Below are 12,241 nucleotides of genomic sequence, written 5' to 3' on the forward strand. Positions count from 1 at the left end.
GAAATGTATAATAGTCGAGATGTTATTTTAGGAAAATGTTTTTTCGGCACTGTTTTTGGTCGGTCGTGAGCAAATGCGACATCCATCTAGCGCACAGCATACCCAAATGTCCGTCAAAATATTGCGCATGCGTTCTGTTGATATGCCTGTAGACTCTGCTATCTCGTTCACTGTCACTCGTCGATCTGCCAAAATCATTTCTGGCGTAATTACTTCAGAAGAACGTCCATTGTGTGGTTCATCGGTAGTGCGTGTTCGATCCATTTTAAACTCTGCGACCCAGCGTTTAACTGTTGTATTTGATGGAGAAAAGTCTCCCAGTGTCGTATCAAGCTCTTTTTTAGGAAGTTATTTTTTTGCCATACATTGTTAACGCTCTGTTTATATATTTTACACAAAATTTTTTAAATAGGTTTTTCCGTTCTTCACCATAAATATTTATACTTGCACAAGTATTTCTTTATTGAAAGATTCATTTCGATTTCTCATGGAACAAATAAGTATGTGGACATACGTATGAGTATCGCTGTACAAGCTCATCGTTTCCATTTTCCTCCTAGTGCATGTTTTCTGAAACTGATTCTATTTAATCTAATTAAATTGTGAATGTTAAAGATATAATCTATCTTTTAATCCCACAATCAGAAAATAGATATCAGAAAATCTATCCTGAGAACTTCAATTTATAAGTTACGGAGCCACCGAGAAGCCCAAACTTATAATGAACTTTCGTATTAAATCTTAGTCATTGTGTTTCATATTTCTATGAAATAATTATTAACCGTTTAAATCAGAGGTTCTCAAACTTATTTTTCTCATAGACCATTTTCAAAATTTTGCTGGTTCCGGTGGACCCCTGCAGCTACATTTCTACCATATTTCCAGTCGACGGAAAATGTGAAGATTAGATCTAACTATGAAAATTTGCGTTACGTCTGAGTTCCACGAACTAACAGCTTCCGAAAAAAAAGTGAGAAATGATCGGTTAATTTTTGATTGACTGTGCTGTGAGTGGACGTCAAAAAAGTAAAGTTGGCCAATCAAAAATTCCTTCCATCCAACTTTACATTTTTGACATCTACTCACAGCACAAGAAAGCAATCAATTCTCACTTATTTTATTTAGAAAACTTCCCATTCAGAGTGGTAAAAAGCAAAAGAAAAATAGTATATATATTTTTTTTGCTGTTTACTTGAGGCAGCAGCGGCGCTTTGCAAGTCTCGACACGTTCGTTGTACTGAATACGGAATATGCAAGTTATTACAAGTAACAGTCGGTGAGCTTCTCAAAACATTACCTGCCTAGATTGATACGCAAAGTCAAGCCAACATTTTAGTTCTTCGCTATCGAAACCAGATGAATTTTCGTGGACCCCTGCTTACGAATTGTGAACCCCCATTTTTTTGTCACGCCAACGTAGACCCCCGTCGAGTTTCCTGTGGACCCCTGGGGGTCCACCTGGACCACTTTGGGAATCAGTGGTTTAAATCTTACTGTTATTAAATTGAAATCATCTCTAAATATTTTTAAAAACTTTACGTTCAGTTTATCAGACATTTTACTTCCTTGTATGAAGTAAAGGAAGTATTGCGATTGCGAAAAATTTCGGTTTTCAGATTTCAACGGAAATATCCTTTGACCTTCCCTGTATCCATTTTGATTAGTTACGGCGTGACATCTGAAAACCGATCTCGGTTAACTCGCGTAACTGAAAACCGATTAGCCGTAGGATGTTGAAATTTTGGATTTAGGACTGTGTAACATCTAGTTGTAAAACTATCGTTGGTAATAAAAATTAAATGAACTCATATTTTAATTTTATAGATATAAACAGAAAAATTTACGGTATGAAAATTAAATTTTTTTAAATAATACTGAAATTATTGTCATATGTTATTTTACTGAACGATTCGCACTTGAGATAAAACAGGCAATAAATTCTTAAGATTTCTTTGAAAGTAATATTGTTCGGTTCATTCTGTGGTGAATAAAATTAATTGTCTTACCGTTCTGAACTCCTTCACATCGGTAGGCTTAGTGTATATAACTGTATTTTTGGATCGTTGAGGAAGGAAACGGAAAACCACTTGATTTTTCATAGTATGACCTAATGCTTGTCGTATTTTGAGAATAGTTATGTCACTTGAACTTATTTGTGTATCATATCAGGTAGGTAGCGTACTACCTCTTTTCTTATGGCAACTGACATACATACATAAATTGTTAATTATGAAAAGCTTTTTTAAGTAAAATATTTTTTTTTTTACGAGTTGAATGTTACTAAAGTTTGACGGACAAGATATAAATTTAAAATATTGGCTGTTCAAAAGATTAGAACAAAATAGACGACGGGTAAGAGAAACGTGGAACAATGAAATAAAGAAAGAACTAGTAACGATGAAGATGTTACATTATGATTATCATCATAGTTGCAGAGATTTTTCTTTACACGTTCTAAAGATAAAATGCCTGGGCGTGTTCTTTATACAGCGATAGTCGTCTTAGTCCCAAGTCGCATTCACTCCCTTTCTCTATTTGCTCCTTAATTGGAAATCTCCTTGCAGGAGATATTCTAGTTAATTAAAAAATAAAAAACTACTCCGCCTTTTAAATGGTAATTGTTATTTATTATTATTACTCTACCAGGAGAAATATCTAAAGAAATTCTTGTTAAATATTAACTTTTAGTTAGGATTATTTAGGGTCAAACTATCAAGGTAGCCTTTGATGACGATTTACTTTCATGTTCTTCATCAGATCTTATTTTGGAGTTAATCAACTGCATTGCAACCAGGGATGCATTGGTGCCGTAACGCCGTTTCGCAACTGCTTTTTTGGGAGGAAAAAATTATCCTTTCATATAAAATTTGTTTTAACTTAAAATTTGGCCTACTTTTCATTTTAACATTTACTACCCGTCGTTACGATATTTCTTAATGAAAGATATTATGACTTCCTTAAAGGGCGGTGTTGTAAATTATAAATAGTAGACCGCACGAAAATTATCGTTGCTGTTGGATATCCGTAGGCAAACGGCGACAAAATAAGTCTCTAAAAATCTGATTCACCGAAAAAAGTTAAATAATTAACGTGAAAAAGATGTTTTGTTTCCTTTCAATGTAAACATTAAAGCTTCTTTTTTTGTTGTTTCAAGTTTATTTTGCAATCGGTGGTTACATTTACATAAACCTTTACTAAACTGGATCACATCTCAAATCACATGATAAGGAGTCCGTCTTCCTTTTCATCCTCTTAAGGAGTAAAACTCTTTAAAAATTACACTCTAGTATAGTAAAAACTTTTATGCCAAACAAAAACAATTAGGAATTATAAATGACACTTAACAGTACTAGAAAAACAGAAAGCAGAATAATATGTCGTAGTAAGTAGAAGTAAAAGAATTTATATGTATTTTTTTTTTGTCTTCAGTCATTTGACTGGTTTGATGCAGCTCTCCAAGATTTCCTATCTAGTGCTAGTCGTTTCATTTCAGTATACCCTCTACATCCTACATCCCTAACAATTTGTTTTACATATTCCAAACGTGGCCTGCCTACACAATTTTTCCCTTCTACCTGTCCTTCCAATATTAAAGCTACTTTTACAGGATGCCTTAGTATGTGGCCTATAAGTCTGTCTCTTCTTTTAACTATATTTTTCCAAATGCTTCTTTCTTCATCTATTTGCCGCAATACCTCTTCATTTGTCACTTTATCCACCCGTCTGATTTTTAGCACTCTCCTATAGCACCACATTTCAAAAGCTTCTAATCTTTTCTTCTCAAATACTCCGATCGTCCAAGTTTCACTTCCATATAAAGCGACACTCCAAACATATACTTTCAAAAATCTTTTAAACAAATTATATTTCTTACTGAAGGCTCGTTTCGCTTGTGCTATTCAGCATTTTATATCGCTCCTGCTTCGTCCATCTTTAGTAATTCTACTTCCCAAATAACAAAATTCTTCTACCTCCATAATCTTTTCTCCTCCTTTTTTCACATTCAGTGGTCCATCTTTGTTATTTCTACTACATTTCATTACTTTTGTTTTGTTCTTGTTTATTTTCATGCGATAGTTCTTGCGTAGGACTTCATCTACGCCGTTCATTGTTTCTTCTAAATCCTTTTTACTCTCGGCTAGAATTACTATATCATCAGCAAATCGTATAATCTTTATCTTTTCATCTTGTACTGTTACTCCGAATCTAAATTGTTCTTTAACATCATTAACTGCCAGTTCCATGTAAAGATTAAAAAGTAACGGGGATAGGGAACATCCTTGTCGGACTCCCTTTCTTATTACGACTTCTTTCTTATGTTCTTCGATTATTACTGTTGCTGTTTGGTTCCTGTACATGTTAGCAATTGTTCTTCTATCTCTGTATTTGAACCCTAATTTTTTTTAAATGCTGAACATTTTATTCCAGTCTACGTTATCGAATATTATTATATATATAATATTATTATAATGTAATATTGTATAATATAATTATATATAATATTGTTACATGTATAACAATTTGAAATTAAAAGTGGAATAGATAATGCACAATACTTAAATCCGAATTAACTGTAGACGTAAAAATACTATAGGGACACTTAGGTTTGAAACGTGCAGTCGGTTCAACCTTCTAATGTTATTTCCATTGTCTAGTAGGTTTACTGACAAGTGATTTGTGTGATATTTAAGCCGAAGTTCGTACATTGAACTGAAACGTTGTATTTCCTCCCGCACGGACCGTAAACCTAAATATTAGCTTCCTTATTACACTTTGCTATCTTATTTTGAAATCGCTGTAAGATGTCGATATTGTTGGTTCACTGTAACGTCGTAATGAATGTATATTTTTCATAAAATTGTCATGGAACTAGCCGCCTGTGTTTGTGGACCATATTCTTGCTATAATATAAAATCAAACGTTCCGATACTGGGAAATTTACAAGTACACACTTAACTGCAACCCGATAAGGTCTGTGCAGTAACTACAAGGTCGAGAAATATCTTCCGTGCTGATTTATACCGGTATCATATAGGTTTAACTCGGAATACTTTAGATGAAATTCCACATAGTGATATCTGAATCATTATCTTTTTGAAGTATTAAACTCGGTTTAGAATAATAAATTTGTAAGAAAAATCATTCGCCTTTGTGGTTATCCGTCAATTATTTTAGATTCTTGAGGTTTTTTATTCTGTTATTTCAATAATAATCTGAACTATATTATACTAGTATTTTAATATTTAAATGCGTGAAAAATGCGATGGAAAATTTCCTGCAACTATGAAGTTCAAGAGAAAATTTCTATTATTATACAGAGTAATCAATTTAAATGAAATCTTTTATCATTAATGAATAAATAGATTGAGTAAGAAGGGGAGAAAGTCAGCGGATGTTTTGTATTAAAGTGTGGAAATAAAGGACTTACTAAAAAGAAAATTAAATTAAAAATCAAAAGTAAGTTTATCTGTTATTATTAGTCAACAGAATTTATTAAATTATACATATTATTTATTTAAATACATTGTTTATATCCAAAATATCCAATGGTATCCTGTTTTTATTACTTCGTTATAATAATTTTTTTTTTTTATTAAAAATATATTAAATTATAAACTAAAAGAGGTTCAAAGAGGAGTTGCATAGTTTTCCGGCCAAGTTACGAGATGTACTTTGGCATCAAAAACCCATATTCAGAAATTATCGCACAAAATTTTATAAAAATCAATTTATCCATTCTGAAGATATTAAGCGAAACGATAGCTGACCCAAAAATGTACAAATAGGCTTATTAACTTTCCCTGAATGATATTGCCCAGTACATAACCAAAGTAACATACTTCAACTAATACAAGAATGCGTTCAGAAACTACAAGTAACCTCCTTGTTTGAAACCAGTAACGAAAACCTCCTATTTGAGTAAGACCAAACAGTATCAGAAAGTATCTATCCTACTTAAAGGTCATTAAATTTTGTAAAAATTTACCTACCTCTTGGTAAAATTCTGAGATAAGGTACCCATAAGTTCCGTATTTCCCTGCCTCCATGAATAATGACCGACGTAGATGAAGTGGCATTAGTGTGTTACGTACAGAAATCATCGAGCCAAATTTCATTCATGTTAATCTGTAAATATTAAGTAAAACAGAATATGCACACATACGTATGTACGTACATCTTTACGTAATATTTCAAGGAAAGGATATTATATCAAGGTCTGAAAAAACCCAAAAACTCAAAACCCAAAAACCCAAAAACTGATTTGCAAAATTGTATAGTATAGTGCAGCTCTTCAGTATTACCATATACCCAGGAAAACTAAAAATATTGTATTTGTTTGATTATTAATCGATTGTGGAATCGATTTCTGATTCCCGAAATTAGCATATACACATATTTTCCATCGGGCTGGTCTAGTGGTTAACTTGTCAGCCCAAATAAGTTGATTTCCGAGTCGAGCGTTCTAAGGTTCAAATCGTAGTAAAAGCAATTTCTTTTATACGGATTTGAATATTAGATCGTGGATACCGGTGTTCTTTGGTGGTTGGGTTTCAATTAATCATACATCTCAGGAATGGTCGACCTCAGACTGTACAAGACTACACTTCATTTACATACATATCATTCTCCGAAGTAGTGGTTCCGGAAGCTAAACAGAAAAAAGAGAGAGCATAGCCACATTTAAGTATAGCAAACATGTAACAAACAACCTTACTAACGAAAATGAGGAATGAAGTGGTTTTTCGTTATCTTATTCAGTGAATTTAATATAAGCCGCCCTGATACTCAATCCTACAATCGATTTGTTTACTATATTCATTATACTACAAGAATTATTTTTATAATTAACATCATTACTCTAATAGAAAGCAACTGTAATTAATATTTCATGTATTTTACATCTGTAATAGCCATAAAAAAGATTATAATTTTATTTTAATCAGCTAAATCCTTTCTGTATGATATTAATGCGTTATGTAGTCTTCATTTGGTATTGGGAAAAAATTCCATTATAGAAACACTTAAGCACGTACTTTATTAAAAAACAAAAAGAACATTTGCTGTTATTTTTATTTTATTTCTAAAAATATTATAAATTAAAAGATGATAATAATGAGGAAAGTCCATCCCGCGTAACTTTACTATTCCCTAATATCGGGATTTAATACATTGTATTAGATAATACGAACACTGATAGGATTCCGTTTAATATTGAACTAATTTGTTTTTATTCAATTAAATAAAACAACTGATCTGTCTTATCTTGTTTCCACATGTAATATTTAGTAATGTAAGTGACGTCTTCTCTTAGATTACTTTATGATTAAATAAATCTAATTTTTATAACTCTTTTATAACATTAGTTGCTTTAGATACGTTAACACCAAAAAAATTGTACACATCTTGTAAAACAAAAACTTGATGTATCATATTTACTGTTTCAAATTACTAGGGAAGTCCGGGGCCTCCGTGGCGCTAACGGTAGCGTCTCGGCCTTTTATCCGGAAGTCCCGGATTCGAATAATCCCGGTCAGGCATTTTCACACGCTACAAATTGCCATCTTTTTCATATCATTCTCTGAAGAAGTACCTAACGGTGGTCCCGGAGGCTTAAAAAATCGAATTCACTAACGAATGGATTGTTGAAATTTTTAAGTAAATTACGAGATTATAAAGAAAATCATATTTGTCTTAAATATTCCACTATCCATTGTAAAATAGTGTAAAATTATTCATTAATATTAAAAATAAATTATGAAATTTTTTACTTTAATCTTTTAGATATGAGTTCATTGACCCTTATAGTTACAGGACAGCTGTTGTTTTCTACCACCTGTCTATATTGCTATGGGTCGATAGGTGTGCCTGTCTCTCCGTACGTATGTGATGAGAGCGTAATAGACTTAATATATATATATATATATATATTTATACACATATTTTTTTTCTCTTTTTTATCTTATATATCGGAACCGGAAGTTATACTCGTAAAATAGAGAAGTAATTTGCTTACAGAATGACTTATTAGACAGGATATTTAATTGAGATGTATTATTTATAACATGTTTTAAATCAGCTTATAAATATATATTCCTTAAAAAATTTTAAACATATTTTTTCGACGAAGATTTAATTGATTATGTACTATTTCATTGATATTGCTTGCCGTAATTTTTTTTTTTATTAATTAATGTGGTTAGATATTATTTGTAATTTTAATTATAAATTAGTATTTAATTGTTCATTTTATTACTTTATATTCTCTGGTTACTGAATAATTTTTATCTTTTTATTTTCTTTCTTATTGAAAAATTCATAAGAACAGTTGATATTGTTATATATTTTTATCCCTTTTTTATTAAAATTTTTTTATTTTTTTTTTTGAGGTAGACTCCATCTTTGTTTTTCTGTTTAGTCTTCGGAACCACCGTAAGGTATTACTTCAGAGGATGATATATATGAATGTAAATGAAGTGTAGTTTTGTACAGTCTCAGATTGTATAGACTCAGGTTTCATTCGTGTTATTTAAAATTCACTATTAATGAGAAACATTAATTTTCATTTAAAATAGAACTTTTAAAATGTAAAGATCTTTCGGGTAGCTCCGTTCGGCTGTACTCGGCTACCGTCGGATTCACACAGCTCTTGACAAATACGCGATTCCATTCGGCTGAACTCGTATCCTGACGATTCATCGGTTCCGTTCGGATGCACTCGACTCCTGTCGCCTTAATCGGTTGCTGACGATTCACGGCTCCGTACAGTTCACACAGCTCCTAGCAGATTCACAGCTCCATACTACTATTTAAGTAGATCATGCTCTGTCGTCATACCAGTCTTCAAGAAATCAACATGCACTAATTACATAATGTTACACAAAGACTTACAAGTTTAATAATGTTACATATATACAAATCACAGTTACAATTTATAATAAAATATATCTTATAAACGCAACTACATAATGGCTTAATTTATTTAAAAGAATCAGCGATCTTCGATATTCATTTTTTATTGGTACTCCGGCTGCGGATATCTTCGGAAAAATTTGAAGAATCAACATTTGCTCTTCTAGAATCGTGGTTATAATTTTTCAAGAATCTTCAATAACAGCAAACTTCATACTACCGAGGATCGCAACAAATATAACTGCAACATTATCTATCGTAATATATTTGAATTTATTACCTTTAATTTATTTATTAACAACATTTCATATTATTAATTTACGTTATTTAATACCATTATCGAATTGGAACAATTAATAAGACAAAGAAAGTAGATAAGGCCTCTATAACGAGAATTCGCAACTTTACTGATAAATTTGATCCTTCACAAGGTGATATAGTTAACTTACAAATTAAGTTAAGCAATCTTCTTGATTCGCAAGACAGATACCATCATTCAATCAAATATTGAAATGAATTTTGATGATGATTTATTTTTAGATTGTGAACAAGTCGAATAAGACTTGTGTATTACAGAACGCTAATAAAACATTTAATAAATGATACTAATAATGATTAAAAATCTCCTAATAAAGAAATTTATCCAAATACAATATTTAAACAACCCCAGTTAAATCTATAAATATACCCATATTTAAGGCTATTGTAATCGAATGGCAGAATTATTTTAATATATTTGATTTAATACATAATAGAGATGATTTAACTAACATTAAAAAATTACACTATCTACATTCTTCTTTGAAGAATGAATCTTTAGCTATCATTAAAGATCTTCTAATAACAAAGAAATTATCTTTTTGCTCTAGAATTATTAAAGGTGCGGTTTGAAAATAAATATATAATTGCTTTTCACAATGCTGAACGCATTTTAATATCAGATTCTTTAAAAACAGAGTCTGTAGATACTATTTCCAAATTTTTTAATGAAATTTCCTGAAATGTGAACTCGCTTAAAGCGATGCACCTTCCTATTAATACATATGAATTTATAGTAGTCCAATTTCTAACATCTGAATTGGATTACATCACCTCAAGATTGTGGAAAGAAAGTTGTCAAACGAAAAGTTTTCCACCTTTATAGACTTCATTGAATTTCTTAATTCCAGACGACAACTTTTAGAAAATACCAATCCATCCACATCAAACACGCAAGTGAATACAGAAAACGAAAACAAGGGGAACAACGTCATAAAAATACAACCAGATCCTTAACCAAACGTTTTAATTTAAATCCTAATAAACAATTTAATGTTAGTTATGCATAATCTAATTTTAATCGATCTTCATTCTGTAATTCAAATCATTGTTTATATAAATGTAAGGAATTCGTAAACTTGTCCATCTATGTTCGTAAAACGTTTTTTGAAAATAATATTTGTTCTAATTGTTTGAGTAAAGGTCATTGTATTAATCAATGCTATTCTAAGAATCTTTGTAAAATTTGCGCAAAAAAATATAATATACTTATTCACATGGAGAAATTTAATGATTCTAAGTTAGGAAATAAAAAATCTGAAATGAATACATATTGTTCGTTTAAAAATCATTCAAATGAAAATATAATTTTGTCAATGGCTGTATGTGATACCGTTGATATACATGGCAATACATATTCTTGTAGATTACTGTTAGATTCTGGTTCACAAGCAAATTTTTGCATATTTAGTTTTGCCCGCAACCTAAGACTCAAACTTAGGAAAAATGATCTTCCTATTTTAGGAATAAACAATTCGTTATGACAGAGTACGGCGTCGAAATTACATTGCGTTCCAAATACAAAAACTTTACTTTCAACGTTCAATGCGCTGTTTTACAGATATTACTGACAGCCTCCCTTCATCCGTATTTGCCATTTCTCATTTCAAATTACTTCATAACATATTTTTGGCTGATCCCAGTTTCAATGTACCAAATAACATTGACATCCTGATAGGAGCTCAATATTACTTGAGTCTTATCCTGCCGGGGAAATACATTCGAAACTTTATATATCCTATTATTCAAGAGACTAAATTAGGATACATAATTAGCCGTTGCATTCCTATTAATAACAAGGGCAATAACACTGTACCATTCTTTCTTATTCGTAATGATCATAAAAGTCTATCAAACATACTTGAACAATTCTGGAAAACATAAGAGATTACCTTTGATATATCAGTCAATAAGAGTTACAAACGTGAAGAACATTTTCAGTCGAATACTACTCGAAACAACCAGGGCAAATTTTTTGTAACGTTAATCTGATAATATTCATTTGGGCGATTCCTTTATTAACGCTAAAAACAGATTTATATCTTTATAAAGGAAATTATTTAATTGTTCCACTTTCGTAGAAGAATAATTACATATACATCACATGTCGTACTTAATTCCAGTGATTTGATAATTAACAAATCGAATGTAAGTTATTTAGACAACTAAAATTCGAGTTGTCTTTAACGGTTCAGAGAAAACCACTAACGGTTTATCCCTCAACAATACTCTATTAGTTGGACCTGTACTTCAACAAGATCTAATTTCCCTGTCGCTTAGATTCTGAATCCATAATTACGTCACTATTTCTGACATAGCTAAAATGTATCGTCAAGTATTAGTTATGTCTAATGATTCCAAAGTACAACGAATACTTTGGCGTGTTCCTCCAGATCAGGAGATAAAACACTACGCATTACGTACGGTAACGTATGGAACCGCTTGTGCACCATGTTTGGCCACACGGTGTTAAATTCAAATTGCAAATGAAAATTAATTTCCATTAGCACGTAACTCAATTCGAAACGATTTTTGTGTTGATGATCTCATAACGGGTTCAGACAACTTTGATGAACTTGTTCAGTTAAAAATTGTTATTTCTAAATTATTACAACATTATGGATTTCCACCCCCATAAATGGTTTTCCAATAATAGCATCATTTCTATTTGTGCAAACAGTAATTCCATTTCTTTAAATAAAAAACAGAACTTACGTACTTTAGGAGTTCTATGGGATAATTCCTCAGATAAGCTACTTTTCCAAACTATTCATGCTATTGATTCTAAAAACACACTAAAAGAAATATTCTCTTTATCATAGCAGGTGTATTTGATCCTTTAGGACTCATTGGTTCCATTGTTTTCTCACATAAGTATTTTATGCAATCATTGTGACAACTTAAAATTAATTGGTACGAAACATTACCCGTTACGTTACTAACTCAATTTATACAACCAGCTACGATCGGATTCACACAGCTCTTGACGAATACACAACTCCGTTCGGATGCA

At 31.3% G+C, this 12,241-nt stretch overlaps 1 long non-coding RNA gene across 1 annotated transcript in view; it reads left to right on the forward strand.

The window, feature by feature from the left end:
• Positions 1-12,241, forward strand: part of LOC142326627 (uncharacterized) — a 322,938-nt gene that overhangs the window by 92,852 nt on the left and 217,845 nt on the right. The window lies entirely within an intron of this gene.

This window comes from Lycorma delicatula, chromosome 6 (assembly GCF_047948215.1).
Source record: "Lycorma delicatula isolate Av1 chromosome 6, ASM4794821v1, whole genome shotgun sequence".
NCBI classification, from domain to species: domain Eukaryota; kingdom Metazoa; phylum Arthropoda; class Insecta; order Hemiptera; family Fulgoridae; genus Lycorma; species Lycorma delicatula.